At 43.4% G+C, this 17,138-nt stretch overlaps 1 non-coding gene across 1 annotated transcript; it reads right to left on the reverse strand.

The window, feature by feature from the left end:
- Positions 1 to 3,141: 3,141 nt before the first annotated feature.
- trnat-cgu (transfer RNA threonine (anticodon CGU)) lies at positions 3,142 to 3,213 on the reverse strand. Its single transcript has one exon. It is a non-coding gene; the product is annotated as a tRNA-Thr (tRNA).
- Positions 3,214 to 17,138: the final 13,925 nt, after the last annotated feature.

Raw genomic sequence — 17,138 nt, forward strand, 5'->3', positions numbered from 1 at the left:
ATTGGAAACCCCTCGTGCTGTATACACAAGATATGGGTTTGCTGTAAAATGTCCATGTCAGGGAAAATGGAGTGGAAGGGTTGTGAGGCAACTCACTCCTGTATTGAAGAAAACTGATTTCCTTTGCACTTTTTGGAATGTCAACTTGGTGCTGTTTTGAACTGTTGTATAATGCATATTTTACAGATTTATATGAATAAAGCATATTTTTAGGAATAAAAACCTGGGGATTCATATGCATAGTTCTTTGAAGGTGGCAGGACACATTGAGAAAGTAGTTAGCAAAGCATATGGGATCTTGGGCTTCATAAATAGAGGTACTGAGTACAAAAGTAGGGAAGTTATGCTGAACCTGTATAAATTTCTAGTTTTGCCACAACCATAGAATTGCATTCAGTTCTAGTCAACACACTTTTGGAGGGATGTGAGTGTCCTTGAGAGGGTGGAGGAGATTTAACAGAATGGTTCCAGACATGAGGGATTTTAGCTGTAAGGTTAGGTTGGAGAAGCTGGGGTGGTTCTCCTTGCAGCAAAGGAGATTGAGGGGAGATTTGATAGACATGTACAAGATTATAATAAATATGACAGGTTTAGATAACTTACAGGGCGATGGGGATAGAGCGGGGGAATGGGACTGAATGGATTGATTTACATGTGCTTGATGGGCAAAATGACTTCCTGTACTGTAGTGACTCCATGACTCAATGACTCTATCTCCTTCTCTCTCTCTCTGTCTATCGCTTTACCTCTCTCTGCCTCTCTCTCTCCATCTGCCTTTAGCTGGTCCTCTAACTTTCTATCGCACTCTCTCTTTTTTTTCACTCTCTCTCTCTCCATTACACACATATTTGTCAATCACATGTCAAAGAAGGAAGCGTAATGAAGGAATGGCTGCGCCCTTGAAAATGTTTCCAGCAGAATAGTTAAATGTTTAAAGTTTATGGAGGGAGTTTGACCTGAGATGGTGAGACACAAGGATGTGAGGTTATTAAAGTCTTCACCAAATGTAATAGGGAATAATTTTCTTCACTGGAGAAACCCAAAGGAACAAATATGGCACAAGAATGAGAAAAGTCAGAGGATTGAGAAACATCCAATGGTTCTTCACATATACAAGTCAGCAGACACACAGAAAAACAGTAGGTTGAGAGTTCAGATCCAGTGATCGACTGGACAAATATCGAGCCAGTGCTTTTTTCTTTCTAAACCCAACATCTGTCCGCTTGGCTATTGCACCTCGGCTCGATGTATCTGATAATACTGATACGATTTGTATTCCACAGTTGCTTTGAAATCACAGGCAATATAAATGGATTGGGAATGTCAATGGTCAGGAACCATTAATGGATTGGGAAAGTCAATGGACTGGAAAATATCAGTGGTTTGGGAAATTCTATAGACTGAGTTATATCAATGGATTGGGACAGTTCAGTACTTTGTGAAACATCAATGGATTAGGAAACAGGAATTAAAGGGACAGATGGAGTTCAACCTGGAAAAGTGTGAAGTGATTCATTTTGGAAGGTCGAATTTGAATGCAGAATACAGGCTTAAAGACAGGATGCTTGGTAGTGTGGAGGAACAGAGGGATCTTGGGGTCCATGTCCACAGATCGCTCAAAGTTGCCACCCAAGTTGATAGGGTTGTTAAGAAGGCGTATGGTGTGTTGGCTTTCATTAACAGGGGGATTGCGTTTATGAGCCACGAGGTTATGCTGCAGCTCTATAAAGCCCTGGTTAGACCACACTTGGAATATTGTGTTCAGTTCTGGTCGCCTCATTATAGGAAGGATGTGGAAGCTTTAGAGAGGGTGCAGAGGAGATTTACCAGGATGCTGCCTGGACTGGAGGGTATGTTTTACGAAGAAATGTTGAGGGTGCTAGGGCTTTTCTCATTGGAACGAAGAAGGATGAGAGGTGACTTGATAGAGGGGTATAAGATGATGAGAGGCATAGATAGAGTGGATAGCCAGAGACTTTTTCCCAGGGCGGAAAGGGCTATCACCAGGGGGCATAATTTTAAGGTGATGGAGGAAGGTTTCGGGGAGATGTCAGAGGTAGGTTCTTTACACAGAGATTGGTGGGTGCGTGGAATGCACTGACAGCGGTGGTAGTAGAAGCAGATACATTAGGGACATTTAAGCGACTCTTGGATAGGTACATGGATGATAGTAGAATGAAGGGTATGTAGGTAGTTTGATCTTAGAGTAGGTTAAAGATTCGGCACAACATCGTGGGCCGACGGGCCTGTACTGTGCTGTACTGTTCTATGTTCTATGTTCCAGATGAAAGGATTGCATTTATCAATGGATTAGAATGTGGAGAGGCAGGAGAAAATGATGCCATTTTAAGTAGGGAGCCGGGGGTTAGTAGAAACAGACCAGGGCTATTTTACTCTCTATCTCACTCCTTTCTTCTATCTGGCTCATTATCACATCCTCTCTCTCTCAGAGCGGTGGGAATCACTGAAACCCACACTTGTTGCTCAGGTTGTTTGGTTCCAGGAAAATACAAGGTCCACATGAGATTGACAGGAAGGATAAATGTGATTCAGAGCCAATCATATTCCTTTTGGTGATGTGTGCTCAGCCTTGTTATATCAGCAAAGGCAGCAGGAAATGCAAATCCTGAAGAGTTTTGATAGAGTGAAGAAGGAGAAAGTGTTGCCAGTGACAGAAGGGTCAGTAACCAGAGGAAACACATTTAAAGTAATTGACAAAAGAATTCGAGTTGTGATGAGGAGATTGTTTTTTCAGCAGTGTGTTGTTCTGGTCTGGAATGCAATCCTGAAAGGTCAGTGGAAGCAGATTCAATGTTAACTCTAAATGGAATTGTATATATACCTGACATGGAAAATATAACAGGGCAATGGGGGAAAGGACAGGAGTGCGGGATGTGGGATTAATAGAATAGCTCTGTTAAATATCCAGAAAATGCACAGTAATAAGGTTCAGTGCTTGGACATCAGTTATTTTCACTCCATCAATGGCAGAGAAGGCTCAAGGGACCATGTGGCTACTCCTCATGTTCTTCCCAGTGTCCAGGATAAAGTGTGGCATGACACTGATTTCCAGATGGCCGAAACAAATGCAACAGACATCTCTTCTGGAAACATCACATTTGAAGTGAGAAACTAATCATAAGGCACAGACGGGGATTGAACCCGTGATCTTCTGTTTACGAGCCTGACGCCTTACCACTTGGCCACCATGCCTTTTCTTAATGGACACCTGAGGCTCCAGAGGAGGATTTGTGATTCTTTTTCAATTTGGTTGAAACAGCATCGAGAAACATGCACAGAAATAAAGAGGGATTGTGGAATGGGTAACAGATCAGCCTCATTTCCATCATCAGCATCATGAAATCTTCATTCAGACGTTCCATTCCCATCCTCAGCTTTTCTCACATCTGTACAATAATATAAGAGTGGGCATTGGGTTGTTACTGGGCAGATTATATAAATAGACTATGTGCATCATCACAGGAAGTGATGTAATATAATCTGTACGGCACCTCATGGAGAGTTGTAGATGAAACCTTCAATGCAAGATGTGTAGAGTAAACGCAGGTTATTTTAACCGTCAGATTCTTATAAATTGCCTTGACAGATATCAGAATATTATATGGGGGCCACAGTAAACCAAAGCAATGATGGTAAAATCTTTGCCTGTACCTTTGAAAAGGTCACTGGACTGAACCAAGCCGAGGAGTGGCCGAGATGGTTCCAGAGGTTTGCAAGGTATCGTACTGCATCGGGTCTCGTGCAGAAGCGAGACATGGAGCAGGTCAGTACATTATTGTCTGCCATGGAGGGAGTTTGTAGGCTTCGTGTGAAGAAGTTATTAAGGCACTCAAGACCTATTTTAATTGAGGAAAAATATGTCATCGTGGAGCCAAAGTTAAAACGCTGCATTTGCTGACAACGCAACCACCAGGTGACGCTGTACGAGCACATGCGCAAATGCAGCCTCTTCCACTGAAACGTCACTGTCTGTGACATTCAGGCAGCTGCCAGTATTAAAGATGTAGCTACTCAATTTATCACAGAAAACAACTTCGACCCAAAAATCCCCTCAAAGATTGCCATCGCCGCCTCCGTCCCACCCCCAACAGTCCCCCGCTCCCTCTTGCGCATTCGCCAGTTATATAGTACCAAGTCATCTTAATTCACCTAAAGTGAATTACTTTCGGAGCAGTGACTGTCATTTCATAAGCAAATATGGCACATATCTACACAATGGACATGTTTTGGTTGATACTCGGAGAACGTTGCGCTGTTTGAAGTCTCATCAGAAGGACAGCACCTCTGACAGTGCTGCACACCCTCTGTAATTCAGTGAGGTTTCATAGAGTCATAGAGTTATGCAGCTCAGAAACAGGCCCTTCGGCCATCATGTCCGTGCCGGCCATCAAGTACCTATCTATTCTAATTCCATTTTCCAGCACATGGCCGTAGCCTTGTATTCTGTGGCGTTTTGAGTGCTCATCTAGATACTTCTTAAATGTTGTGAGGGTTCCTGCCTCTACCACTCCTTCAGGCAATGTGTTCCAGATTCCAACCACCCTCGAGGTGAAACATTTTTTCCTCAAATCCCCTCTAAACAGTGCCATCCCATTCTCCGGACGATCATTCCCCGCTTCCCCCCATCCTACTCTCTGACTGCTCACTCCCCGCTTCGCCCACCACCATCCCCATCCTGCTCTCTGGCCGCTCACACTCCAGGCCATGGGCTCTGCCGCTTCCCTCCTCTCGGCCACTCGCTCCAACATTGCCCCATCACCCCTCGAGGCTCGCCTTGCTTTATCGGGTGGTGCGGTGAAGAATGATCGAATGTAGGAGCGAGAGGCCTAGAGGAGGGAAGAAGCATGGCTTTGAGCTAGTGTCTGGAGGGACGTGGGGGGGAAGCGGGGCGTGAGTGGACGGAGAGAGGGCAGTGCGAGGGTGGTGGGGTCGCAAGCGGCTGGAGGGCGGGGGAGCGGGGTAGCGAGGAGTGGGCAGTGAGCGGCCTGGAGTGAGTGGCTGAGAGGGGGTAGAGAGTTTTCCCGCGCATGCGCCACTTCGTCCTGGAAGACGTAGGCTGAGGATGCACAGCATCTCAGAGCGCAGGAGACTGTTTGTGCATGTGCGCAGCTTGGAGCGCTCTGATGACGTCGGCTGGCCGCTGCATTTTCAGGAATCACTTTGAATTTAATTTGCATCCAAAACAGAAAGGGGAGAGTATTCATTCATTTATCAATGACTTGTACAAACTCACGGAGGTTTGTAAATATGGCAACTTAAGGGAAGAGCTGAATGGAGACAGGATTGTGTTCGGAGTATTAGACAACACCCTTTCAGATCATCTACAGTCCAGGGCTGGTCTCACATTAACGAAAGAGTTTCAATTGAGCAGACAAGCAGAGGTTAGAAAGTTTAACCAATCCGTTGTTCGAGGGGACAGGGAGTGTCTGATCTCGAGAGTTGCAGACTCAATTGAATTTGTTAAGAAAACAAAAGGAAAAATTAGCGGTAAAAGACAAGAAAGACGGGAAGAGCATCTAGTGGTAGCTGCAACCAATTGCAGTAGGTGTGGTCGAGAGAGACACAAGTGGGAAAACTGCCTCGTCAAAGAAGCTGAGTGTTTTTCCTGCAGAAAGATAGGACAGTTTCAGTCAGTGTGTCGCAGTAAAATACCAGCACTGAATATAATTAAAGGGAAATCCCCAGAGAGCAAAAACATTAATGAAGTACAGGATATCCAAAGTGTGGAAATACATTTTTTAGGTGAAATCCAGGAAATAAAGTGAGAGTTGCTGGACGGCAGAAATTCTGAAATATTTTAAGATAGAGGTAGATAGATTCTTGATAAACAAGGGGGTGAAAGGTTATCGGGGGCAGGTGGGAATGTGGAGTTGAGGTTACAATCAGATCAGCCATGATACTATTGAATGGTGGAGCAGGCTCGAGGGGCCGAGTGGTCTACTCCTGTTTCTAATTGGTATGTTTGTATGTAAGAAAACATGTTCTAGATACAATGAGAACTATCATTTGTTTGGAAATGGATTTGAACCCCCTTTTATCAAAAGGTTATAGAGCTTTAATTTTTCTGCAATTAACAGGCAAATCCTTGTGAAGTTGAGATTGACAGAAACAATGGGCTGCATTCTATAGAGCCCTCGACATCGAGATCTGTGGTGGGGGTGGGGTGGGAGCCACCTGAGGATGGCCCCGGATGAGGCCCGCCACGGACATCAACGCCGGCAGGGCCTGGCTCGATATTGCCGGCGACGGCGAGGCCTTGTGGGGGACCCCCACCGCTCGGCAACGGGACCACAAACCTGCATTAATTATTATCCCATCACTTCCTGATATCCTGCTGCGATCTTCAGCCCAGTGGCCGGCACTGCCGTGCCTTCGGAGCCCCATCCGGGCAAATGAGGTGCAACACTGGTGGGGAGGGGGGAGAAGGTAAGTTTCTCAGTGTGGGGGAGGGGGGACGGAGTCAAATTAATGTCATGGGTGTAGGGGATGGTGGGAAGGGTTATAGCTTACAGTTTATGCAGTTTTGGGCGGAAGGTCAGATGGTAAAGGTAGGTTTTGGGAGGGAAGGGCAAATAATTAATTTAACTGTTATTGGGGGGATGGGAGAGAGGCAAAAGCAATGTATTTATTTCATTTCATTTAATCTTCCTTTAAATATTTTACAGTACGACTAACAGCCCTTTAAAAATGGCTGACACTCCAGTACAGTACTAAGGCAGTGCTGCACTATCAGAAATGCTGTTTTTCAGATGAGACAGAAAACTGAGGATCCCTCTGGCCTCTCAGGTGGATGTTAAAGGTACCATGGCACTATTTCAGAGAACAGAAGGGGAATTATTTCTGGGGTGCTGGTCATTGTTTAACCCTGAATCAACGTCACTGAAAAACAGATTATCTCGTTTTTATCACATTGCTGTTTCTGGGAGCTTGCTGTGCGCACATTGGCCACCATGTTTCCTACATGACTACAGTGACTGCACTTGGAAAGTCCTTCATTGGCTGTAAAAGGCTTTGCAACGTCCTGTGGTCGTGAAATGCAAGTCTTGCTTTTTCCATTGTTATCAGTGTCATTGTGATCAAAAGATAGGATTCGTGAGCACAAAATTTAAATCAATTTCGATTAAAATAATGTAAAAGCATCTATATTATTGCACTGCACTTAATAATCTCCATCTTCCTATCCTTACAGAGTGCAATGTCATCGACCCTGAAATTGATTCCACAATCTAATTGAATCACAGAGTCAGAGAAAGTTTAAGGCACAGAAAGAGGCCACTTGACCCATCGTGTCTGTTCCACAAACAATTTCAGCCCAGTTCTGATGAAAGATCACAGATCTGAAACGTTAACTCTGTTCCTCTCTCCACAGATGCTCCCAGACCTGCTGAGTATTTCCAGCATTTTCTGTTTTTATTTCAGATTTCCAGTGTCTGCAGTATTTTGCTTCTGTGTTACTTTGAAAGTTAAAACTGACCCACCTGTCTACAATTCACACTGGGGTCTCCCATGAAATGATTCTGTGTAATGTTGTTAGAATGAATGTAGACTCCGAGCACAGAGCTTCCTGTGGGGAATTGGGGATCTGAAAACCAGCAGACTGCAGGAATTTCCACTGGGAGCACAAATTCACAAAATCTACCTTTTATATATCGATTCATTTCAATTGTCCTTCTGGAAAATTATTTTGAAGCAATTTAAACATCAACCCACAGCTCCATGACTGGGTCAATTATGAGGTCATCCTCTGACAGGTCATGTGACAGCTGGAGCCACAAGACATCCGAACCAGATTTGTGACTGGAATTAAACCCGGAATCCTGTCCCAATAGCTTTTCAAATAAAGCTGTTGCTGTTTGAAAACACAGCAGTTAAACTTTCTGCCTGACCATGAGGGGAGCTAGGGAGAAATTTACAAAACTAAATCCTTCAACAAAATAGTTCAAAAATCATTAATATCGAAATCATGTGAGGATTCATATGCAGTAGAGAAACAAGCAGAATACAGAAAGTACAGAGGAGAGCTGAAAAAGGAAATGAGATCAGCAAGAGAATGTATGAGAAAAGATTAGCTGGTCACATAACTGGGAACACTGAAGTCTTTTCCCAACATATGGACAGTCAATGAAAGGGTGGGTCAATTAGGAGATCCTGTGGAGGCAGAGGGTGTGGCTGAGGTACTAATTAAGTACATTTCATCTGTCATCACAAAATGAGCGGATGCTGCAAATGTCACAGTAAAGAAGGAGGAAGTGAGAAAATTGGACGGAATGAAAATAGATAAAGAGGAGACAATTACAAGGTTGGCAGCTCTCACCGTAGAAAAGTCACCCAGTTTGAATGGGCTGCATCCTGGGTTGCTGAGGGAGGTAAGGTTGGAAATAGCGGAGACTCGAACCACAATCTTTCAATCCTCCTTGAATATGGGACTGGAGGAATCTCCTCAAGATTCCACATGAATCAGTGTCCATAAGTCAACTTTACATATTTAAAACATGTTTACAAAAACAGTAGAAGTACTCTCATAACATAAAAGCAAAATACTGCAGATGCTGGAAATCTGAAACAAAAACAAAAAATGCTGGAAGTACTCAGCAGGTCTGGCAGCATCTGTGGAGAGAGAAACAGAGTTAACGTTTCAGGTCAGTGATTAGGCACGCTACAACCTGCCGGACTGAACATTAAATTCAATCATTTCAGAGCATGACGGATCCCACCCCCCACACCCTTCCAACACACTTTTTTATGTTTAGTTTTTTTTCTTTTTTCTTTGGTTATTTTATTTCAGTTTTTTTTTTGTTTGGTTAGTTTGTTTCTACTGTGTCTACCCATCGTTTCTGTTTTTAAAAAAATGTTTAATGTTTGTGTTCGGAGTGCTTTGTGCATTGCAGTCAATTCACACCTTCTCTGTACTAACGCTTTGTCTTTCAGCACACCATTGAGCACTGTTCAGCACTGTTCGCCTTTGTTCCATGCCCTTCTGGTCAGTTATTCTCTGTGACCTTGTCCAATCAACACCTCTTTTGTTATCTCTTGCCCCACCCCCAGCTTTACTTGCTTAAAACCTTTTCATTTATAATATTTGTCAGCTGTGATGAAGGGTAACTGACTTGAAATGTTAACTCTGCTTCTCTCTATACACAGATGCTGCCAGACCTGCTGAGTATTTCCAGCATTTCCTGCTTTTACTCTCATAGCACAGTTAACCTGTTTTTTCTCTCTCTGTTCTTATTCTGTCTCAGTGTTTGGATCGCTCACTGTTTGGATTGAGAATTGAGCTTGTATCAGTCCTGCGATGGACAGATCTGCTGAATATTACCAGCATTTTCTGTTTTTTCTTCATTTCAGATCAGAATTTCTTATTGAAACACGGGGAATGCTGTTTCAACTGCTCCGGGGATACCTTCATGAGTTGCTGAAACATTCTAATTCCCATTCCCACACGGAACGAAGCCAGGCAGGAGGAGATACCTGTGACTCAATGATCAGACATTGCAGCTCATGAAGTGTGTTTTCTGATGGTCGATGGGTTCCTGTGTGAAGTTGACACGGGTTTGGTTTTTCTCCTTTACACTTTGACCCTTCAGTTAGTTCTTTGTGTTCAGCTGTTTCAGGTGATGTTACTGAGTCAGGAATGTTGGTCAGGACAGTGCGAGAATTCCCTGTGATTCTTTCAATAGCGCTGGAGGATCTTTAACATTCACCAACAGGGCCTCATTTAATTGTCACTTCAAAAACCTGCTGGCAATTATTGCTCAGGATTACACTGAGCTGGGACACTAAGGATATTCAATTAATGAAATCAATACTTTAAGCTGAGAGCAATAGTCCCTCCCACATCCTGATACCTTAGGATTTCTGAACTTTAATTACTGTTTCATTCCTTGGTTTGTGGGCTGGTTCACCGCCTGCAGACATTTGAGGCACTCACAGGCACTGGTAATCTCTCGGCTTAGAGTCATAGAATCATAGACAGGTTACAGCACAGAAGGAGGCCATTCAGCCCTTTGTGTCCATGCCAGCTCTCTGCAAGAACAAGCCAGCTAGTCACACTCCCCCGCCTTTGCCTGTAACCCTGCATTTTCTTTTCTTCAGATAATTATTAAATTCTCTTTCAAAAGTCATGATTGAATCTGCCTCCACCACACTGTCAGGCAGTGCAATCCAGATCCTAACCAGTCGCTGCATAAAAAAGTTTTTCCTCATGTTGCCTCTGGTTCTTTGGCCTTTCACCATAAATCTGTGCCCTCTGGTTCTTGACACTTCTGCCAATGGGAATAGTTGCTCCCGATCTACTCTATCCAAACCCTTCATGATTTTGAACACCTTTATCAAATCTCATCTCAACCTTCTCTTCCCAAAGAAGAACAACTCCAGATTTTCCAAAATAGTAGAAGGCTTTCTATTTCTACTGGAAAATGGGCAGAGAGAAAGAGTATGAGACAGAGTTCGCAAGAGAGAGAAAAAAAATGGGTATGTGTCTGTGAGAGAGAGCAAGACAGAGGGAGGGAGAGTAACTGTCTGTGTGTGAGAGAGAACACAACCCAGTCCCAATATAATTGCTCTTTCTTGATACTATTCGATAAACTCAGACCCTGCCCAGATACCGACAGCTTCTCTCCCTCACTGCTGTTCCCCGCCCTGACTGTACAGAAATCCCCTCTCAAAGCTGCACATTAACACAGGTCTCACTGCTGTTCCATTCCCTGACTGTACAGAAATCCCCTCTCATAGCTGCACATTAACACTGGTCTCACTGCTGTTCCATTCCCTGACTGTACAGAAATCCCCTCTCATAGCTGCACATTCACACTGGTCTCACTGCTTTTCCCTGCCCTGATGGTGCAGAAATCCCCTCTCATAGCTGGACATTAACACTGGTCTCACTGCTGTTCCCTGCCCTGACTGTACAAAAGTCCCCTCTCATAGCTGCACATTAACACTGGTCTCACTGCTGTTCCCTGCTCTGACTGTACAGAAATACCCTCTCATAGCTGCACATTAACACTGGTCTCACTGCTGTTCCCTGCCCTGACTGCACAACAATCCCCTCTCATAGCTGGACATTAACACTGGTCTCACTGCTGTTCCCTGCCCTGACTGTACAAAAGTCCCCTCTCATAGCTGCACATTAACACTGGTCTCACTGCTGTTCCCTGCCCTGACTGTACAAAAGTCCCCTTTCATAGCTGCACACTAACACTGGTCTCACTGCTGTTCCCTGCCCTGACTGTACAGAAATCCCCTCTCATAGCTGCACATTAACACTGGTCTAATTGCTGTTCCCTGCCCTGACTGTACAAAAGTCCCCTCTCATAGCTGCACATTAACACTGGTCTCACTGCTGTTCCCTGCTCTGACTGTACAAAAGTCCCCTCTCATAGCTGCACATTTACACTGGTCTCACTGCTGTTCCATTCCCTGACTGTACAGAAATACCCTCTCATAGCTGCACATTAACACTGTTCTCATTGCTGTTCCCTGCCCTGACTGTACAAAAGTCCCCTCTCATAGCTGCACATTAACACTGGTCTCACTGCTGTTCCCTGCCCTGACGGTACAGAAATCCCCTCTCATAGCTGCACATTAACGCTGGTCTCACTGCTGTTCCCTGCTCTGACTGTACAGAAATCCCCTCTCATAGCTGCACATTAAAACTGGTCTCACTGCTGTTCCATTCCCTGACTGTACAGAAATCCCCTCTCATAGCTGGACACTAACACTGGTCTCACTGCTGTTCCCTGCTCTGACTGTACAGAAATCCCCTCTCAGAGCTGCACATTAACACTGGTCTCACTGCTGTTCCATGCCCTGACTGTACATAAATCCCCTCTCATAGCTGCACACTAACACTGGTCTGAGGTGAATTTTGAGTGATCATTAAATGATCCGACAATGGCGTGGCCTCGGTTAATAGCAGTTTGAAGCCGGATATCAGTTTTAAATTCCATCGGCTCATCCCAAAAACCGACCTTTAAACAAGTCAAAACACTGGAAACACACGATGGCTCATTCAACGTCTATGGAGAGAACAAAGACGTTTACTGTTGGGGTTTGGGCAATGAAGAGAAACATAGGAACTTGACGAGGACATTCAACCTTTCGAGTCTTTTCCACCATTCAATTAGATATTTGCTGATCTGTATATTAACACCATTTGCCTGCTTGTTTCTGTAACCCTTGGTACCTTACCTAACTCAAATCTATCATTTGTCAGAAATAAATAAGGAATCTGATTCATCGAATTTCTTAAAAGCAAAATACTGCGGATGCTGGAAATCTGAAATAAAAACCGAAAGTGCTGACAAGACTCAGCAGGTCTGGCAGCATCTGTGGAGAGAGAAGCAGAGTTAACGTTTCAGGTCAGTGACCCTTCTTCAGAACTGGCAAATATTAGAAATGTAAAAGATTATAAGCAAGTAAAGCGGGGGTGGGGCAAGAGATGACAAAGGAGAAGGTGTAGATAGGACAAGGCCACAGAATAGTTGACCAAAAAAGGCAAACAATATGTTAATGGTGTGCTGAAAGACAAAGCATTAGTGCAGATAGGGTGTTAATGGACTGAAAACAAAACAGCCACAATCACAAACATGAAAAAAAAACAGTGGGTAGGCACAGTAGAAACAAACTGAACAAACTAAAATAAAGTTTTCTTTTTTACTTTGCCGATGTCTTTGTCTATATTGTGGATCCTTCTTCAGAGTGTCTTCTTTCACAATGTAGTTCTGACCTCTGGTGATGTTGATCGTAATCAGCTTCAACTTGCTGATAGTTTTGGAACTGAGCAGATTTTCTTTGCTTGATTCTCCAACATGGAACTCAGTCTGACATGTGGACCCCTGGGAGGATTTAAAAGTAACTTGGATGATCCCTAGGACTGGTGGAGGAGTATCTGATCCATGGGAGAAGATTTTAGATATCAGCTTGTTCAATTGCAGTTTCTGTTTTCTCTGTTACTTGTGGAATGTCGGAGTATCCATTATGTTGATCATTGCTCCGAGTCAATTACTGCAGATATTGTCGAATTACCTATGAACACATCACACATGGGCGCGTGTCGGGACTTGTGGTCGTGAGCAACAAAAATCTTCTCTCGTGCTGCAAATATGTAATCTTTCTTCTGGCATTTAAATCTATGAATGTTTCCTGCAGGCTTCGATCAGCATACTGTAGTGAAATGTCCCATTTTTCTGCAGACTTTATACTTCTTCCCTCTCGAAGGACAAGTTTTGTAATAAGGATCCTCACCACTGCAATGATTGGATGTTTGAATGTGATTGTGATTTCTGTCTTGGTCTTCCTTGACGTGCCTCAGACCTTGCTCTGGGTTTCCTCTGTGTCCTTGTGTTTTGTGTGTTTCTCAGGGGAATCTCGTCGTCACGTTATTTGCCTCTTTCTCAGACTTCTGAGTCTCATCATGTAGTGGTCAACAGACTCGCACCATATTGTTTGGCTTGTCTGAAACATAAATTTCAACGTGAGGACTTGCCCTTGCTTGAAAATATCTTGTTAGAACAATGCTTCACTACATCATAATCATTATCGGTTCCAGTGTCTCTGAGTATATTGAAGGTATTGTCAACTTTTGGTCCAGCAGAGTGTAGGAGTAACGCTTTCTTTCTTCGGGGTGTATTGCTAGCGAGTGCCATCATTAGGAGTTCAAGTCTTGTGAACCATTTGCTCCAGTGTGGCCCTGGGTTGCTGTCTGTCTCTGTAAAGGCTGGAAAGACTGGCTGTTGTTGTGCGCACATGATGATTGTTATTTATTTAAGTCTGGAATTGTCAATGTAAGTCTTCTGTATGTCCCTGGTTGTCTGTGTGATTACTTCTTTTTAATCCTCAATGTCAGAAAAATATAGTGTTGTGCTGTGTTCTTACATCTACATTAAATGATGACCCCAGGCTTTATATTCAGATTCAATACAAACAGTATTTATTGTCTTTCTTATCTACATGGCATGATCACAGGTCCCAGGTCTTTTTCACATTGGTGTGTGTGTGCTCTCTACAAGCCATGTGTAGAATGTGTCTCTCAAAATGGTGTCTCCTTATATATGTATGATGATGTCATCTGTTGCATCAGTGGCTTGGTCTCTTAAAAGGTACAGTTTCTTAAAGGTGAAGTCACCATTACACAACATTGCAAACAATGAGTCAGCCACGGTCGATAGAGTGTCAGGAATGAAGGTCAGAGGAGCAGACCAGGCTGGAAACACATAAAGAACGAGGAGCAGCCAATGTGAAAAACAGAGAATAAACAACATGGCATGGGTGGTGTTTACAATACCTCGAATCTCGGTTTGATTCTCTTCCAGGTCAGAGGGAATTCTAGTAACATGATGTCTATGGAATCACAGAATGACGAACAAAGAGACCATTTGGTCCATCATGCCAGTGTTGTCTCTTTGGTAGAGACAAATTACAATTAGACCTGCTGCTTGGCTTTTTCCTGCAATCCTGTACATTTTCCCTTCCAGCATTTATCCATATCCCTTTTGAAAGTTACGATTGAATCTGCTTTCATCTCCCAATCAGGCAGTGCATTCCAGATCACAACACATTACTGTGTAACAAATGGTTCTTCGTGTCACCTCTGGTTCTTTTGCCAATCACCTGATATCTGTGTCCTCTGCTTACTGACCCTTTTGCCACAGGAAACAGTTTCTCCTGATTTAAAGTGTTGAGAACCATCATGATTTTGAACACCTTGGACAAATCTCTTCTGAACTTTCTCTGCTCCAAGAAGAACAACCTCAGCTTCTCCAATCTCTCCACATAACTGAAATCATTCACCCCTGGTATCATTGCAGCAAATCTCTTCTGTTCATTTCTTGCCCCAGAAATAATTGAAATGAAATGTTTCTAAGAAAATGCATGAAATAAATAAAAAGGAGAGAGAAATAAATGCTGAGCAAAATGGATATCAATGTTTGGAAGGTAAAAAGAGCAAAGAGATCGAAATTTTATTATCGAGGAGTGAGAGGAATATATCACACTTTGGAGATTTTGTCAGTGGATTTACTGATAAATTTGGGAATTGAGAAGAAGCTGGTTCATGGAGAAAAAACTGCCAACCCGGGGGTGGAGCCTACAACTGCATCCGTCCAATAAGAGACAGAGTAGAAGTGACAGTTCAGTCAGTGGAACAGGACACTTTTAATCTCAGGATTATGGGTTGGATGATCCACTGTGGGTGCCCGTGAAATTCCACAGGAGCTAATACAACACCTTGCAGTCAGTGGTTCCTTGGTCAACGGGTGTAATTCTTGTTTAAGGAGTGTGATTAATGAACGTGTGAGCGACCCCAGGTTCAAATCACCAATGAGCTCTTGGCATTTTTAGTTTAATGTTACTGATTGGTGTCAGCCTTACGGAGCTGGCTTCAGGATCAGAGAACTGGATTCAAAGAGCTTGTCGACAAAATTGAAATTTACAAAATGTACACATAGCCAAGTGAGAATATAAAGTTGTCTCAGTAATTGAGACCTGACTCCAAAAACAACAGGACTGGGTTCTGGAATGGAATGGAATTCTTCAGTTTTTCTGGTGTTTGGCTTGCATTGACTCGTCGATTTTCTTGTTTTTCACTTTGTCGATGCCTTTGAATAATTATGGATCCTTCTTCAGAGTGTCTTCTTTCACCAGGTAGTTCTGACCTCTGATGATGTTGATTGTAATCAGCTTCAATTCGCTGATAGTTTTGGAAGTGAGCAGATTTCCTTTGCTTGAGTCTACAACATGGAACTCAGTCTGACATGTGGACCCATGGGAGGATTTGAATGCCATCCCTGCGTTGGAGTTGCATCCATCCAATAAGAGAGCGAGTAGAAGTGACAGTTCTGTCAGTCGAACATGAAACGTTTAATGGCAGGGTTGTGAGTTTGAGTGCCATTCTGTTTTTCCCTTTTTTAAGGCTTCATGAGCAGAGAGTACAGGGAGTGTTTGAAATGAGCAAGTCTCGCTTTGATTCAGGACTCTTACCTCTCTGCAGCATCTCACTATGGAAGATTGAATTTGATCTCATTTCATTCTCAGCTCGGGGTCTGTGCGGCTCAGCGGCACTTCTGGCTGTCTCCCGCTTCACAATCCATCAGTACTGAGAAAGCAATGGGGAATATAACTCACATGTTGTGTTCTTTAATTTTTTGGAAAACTTGAATGTATGTATTTTCTTCCAAAACAAGGACACCAAACCACTGTTAATGTAGGGCTGAAATAGTTCAGTTAGGAGAGTGTTCGACTAAAGATCTAAAAGTCCCTGGTTCAATCCTGGGTTTCAGCAGTTTTGCTTCCTTATGCGTCCTTTGCCTTGGTTCTGATTTTCCAGTTGCACAATTTACTTTGAGATTATTTACCAAGCACCAGTGGATTGAATTTGAGAAACAACACAGAGTCATTTACAGCACAGAGGGTGGTCGTTTGGCCTATCACGTCCATGCTGGCTCTCCCCGGAGCAATCTAGTCTGTTCCACTCACCAGCTCGATCCCTTTCCTCCTGCAAGTTTCTTTCCTTCAAGTATACATCTAATTTCCTTTTCAAATCATTGATTGTCTCTGCTCCACCACACTCGTGGGCCAAGTCATTACCACCCACAACATAAAAATGTTCCGAAGAAGGGTCACTGACCCGAAACGTTAACTCTGCTTCTCTTTCCACAGATGCTGCCAGACCTGCTGAGTGATTCCAGCATTTCTTGTTTTTATTTCAGATTTCCAGCATCCGCGGTATTTTGCTTTTTATAAAAAAGTTCCACCTCATCAAGGATGGGAAATACTTATATCTTCTATATTTGCATATTCTCTATTTCTATGAGAATAGACTGGCAGTCAACATGAAAGGGAACCCAAAAATCTTTGAGCAGCATGTAAATGATAAGTGGGTAGTAAGAAGTTTAGTAGGGCCTATTAGGGACAAAAAGGATAATATAAGCTTAGAGGTGCAGGGCAATGTTAATCTACTTAATGAGTACTTTGTATCAGTGATCACTAAGGAAGTGGAATTTGACAAAATATCAGCAGAAGTGAAGAGAGCAGAGGCAATGGAGAGAGGAACAAATTAGGAGAGGGAGGTACTAAAAAGGCTGGCTGTGCTTAGGGTAGATAAATCACCTGGTCCGGAT

The sequence above is a fragment of the Heterodontus francisci genome, chromosome 39 (assembly GCF_036365525.1).
Source record: "Heterodontus francisci isolate sHetFra1 chromosome 39, sHetFra1.hap1, whole genome shotgun sequence".
NCBI classification, from domain to species: Eukaryota; Metazoa; Chordata; class Chondrichthyes; order Heterodontiformes; family Heterodontidae; genus Heterodontus; species Heterodontus francisci.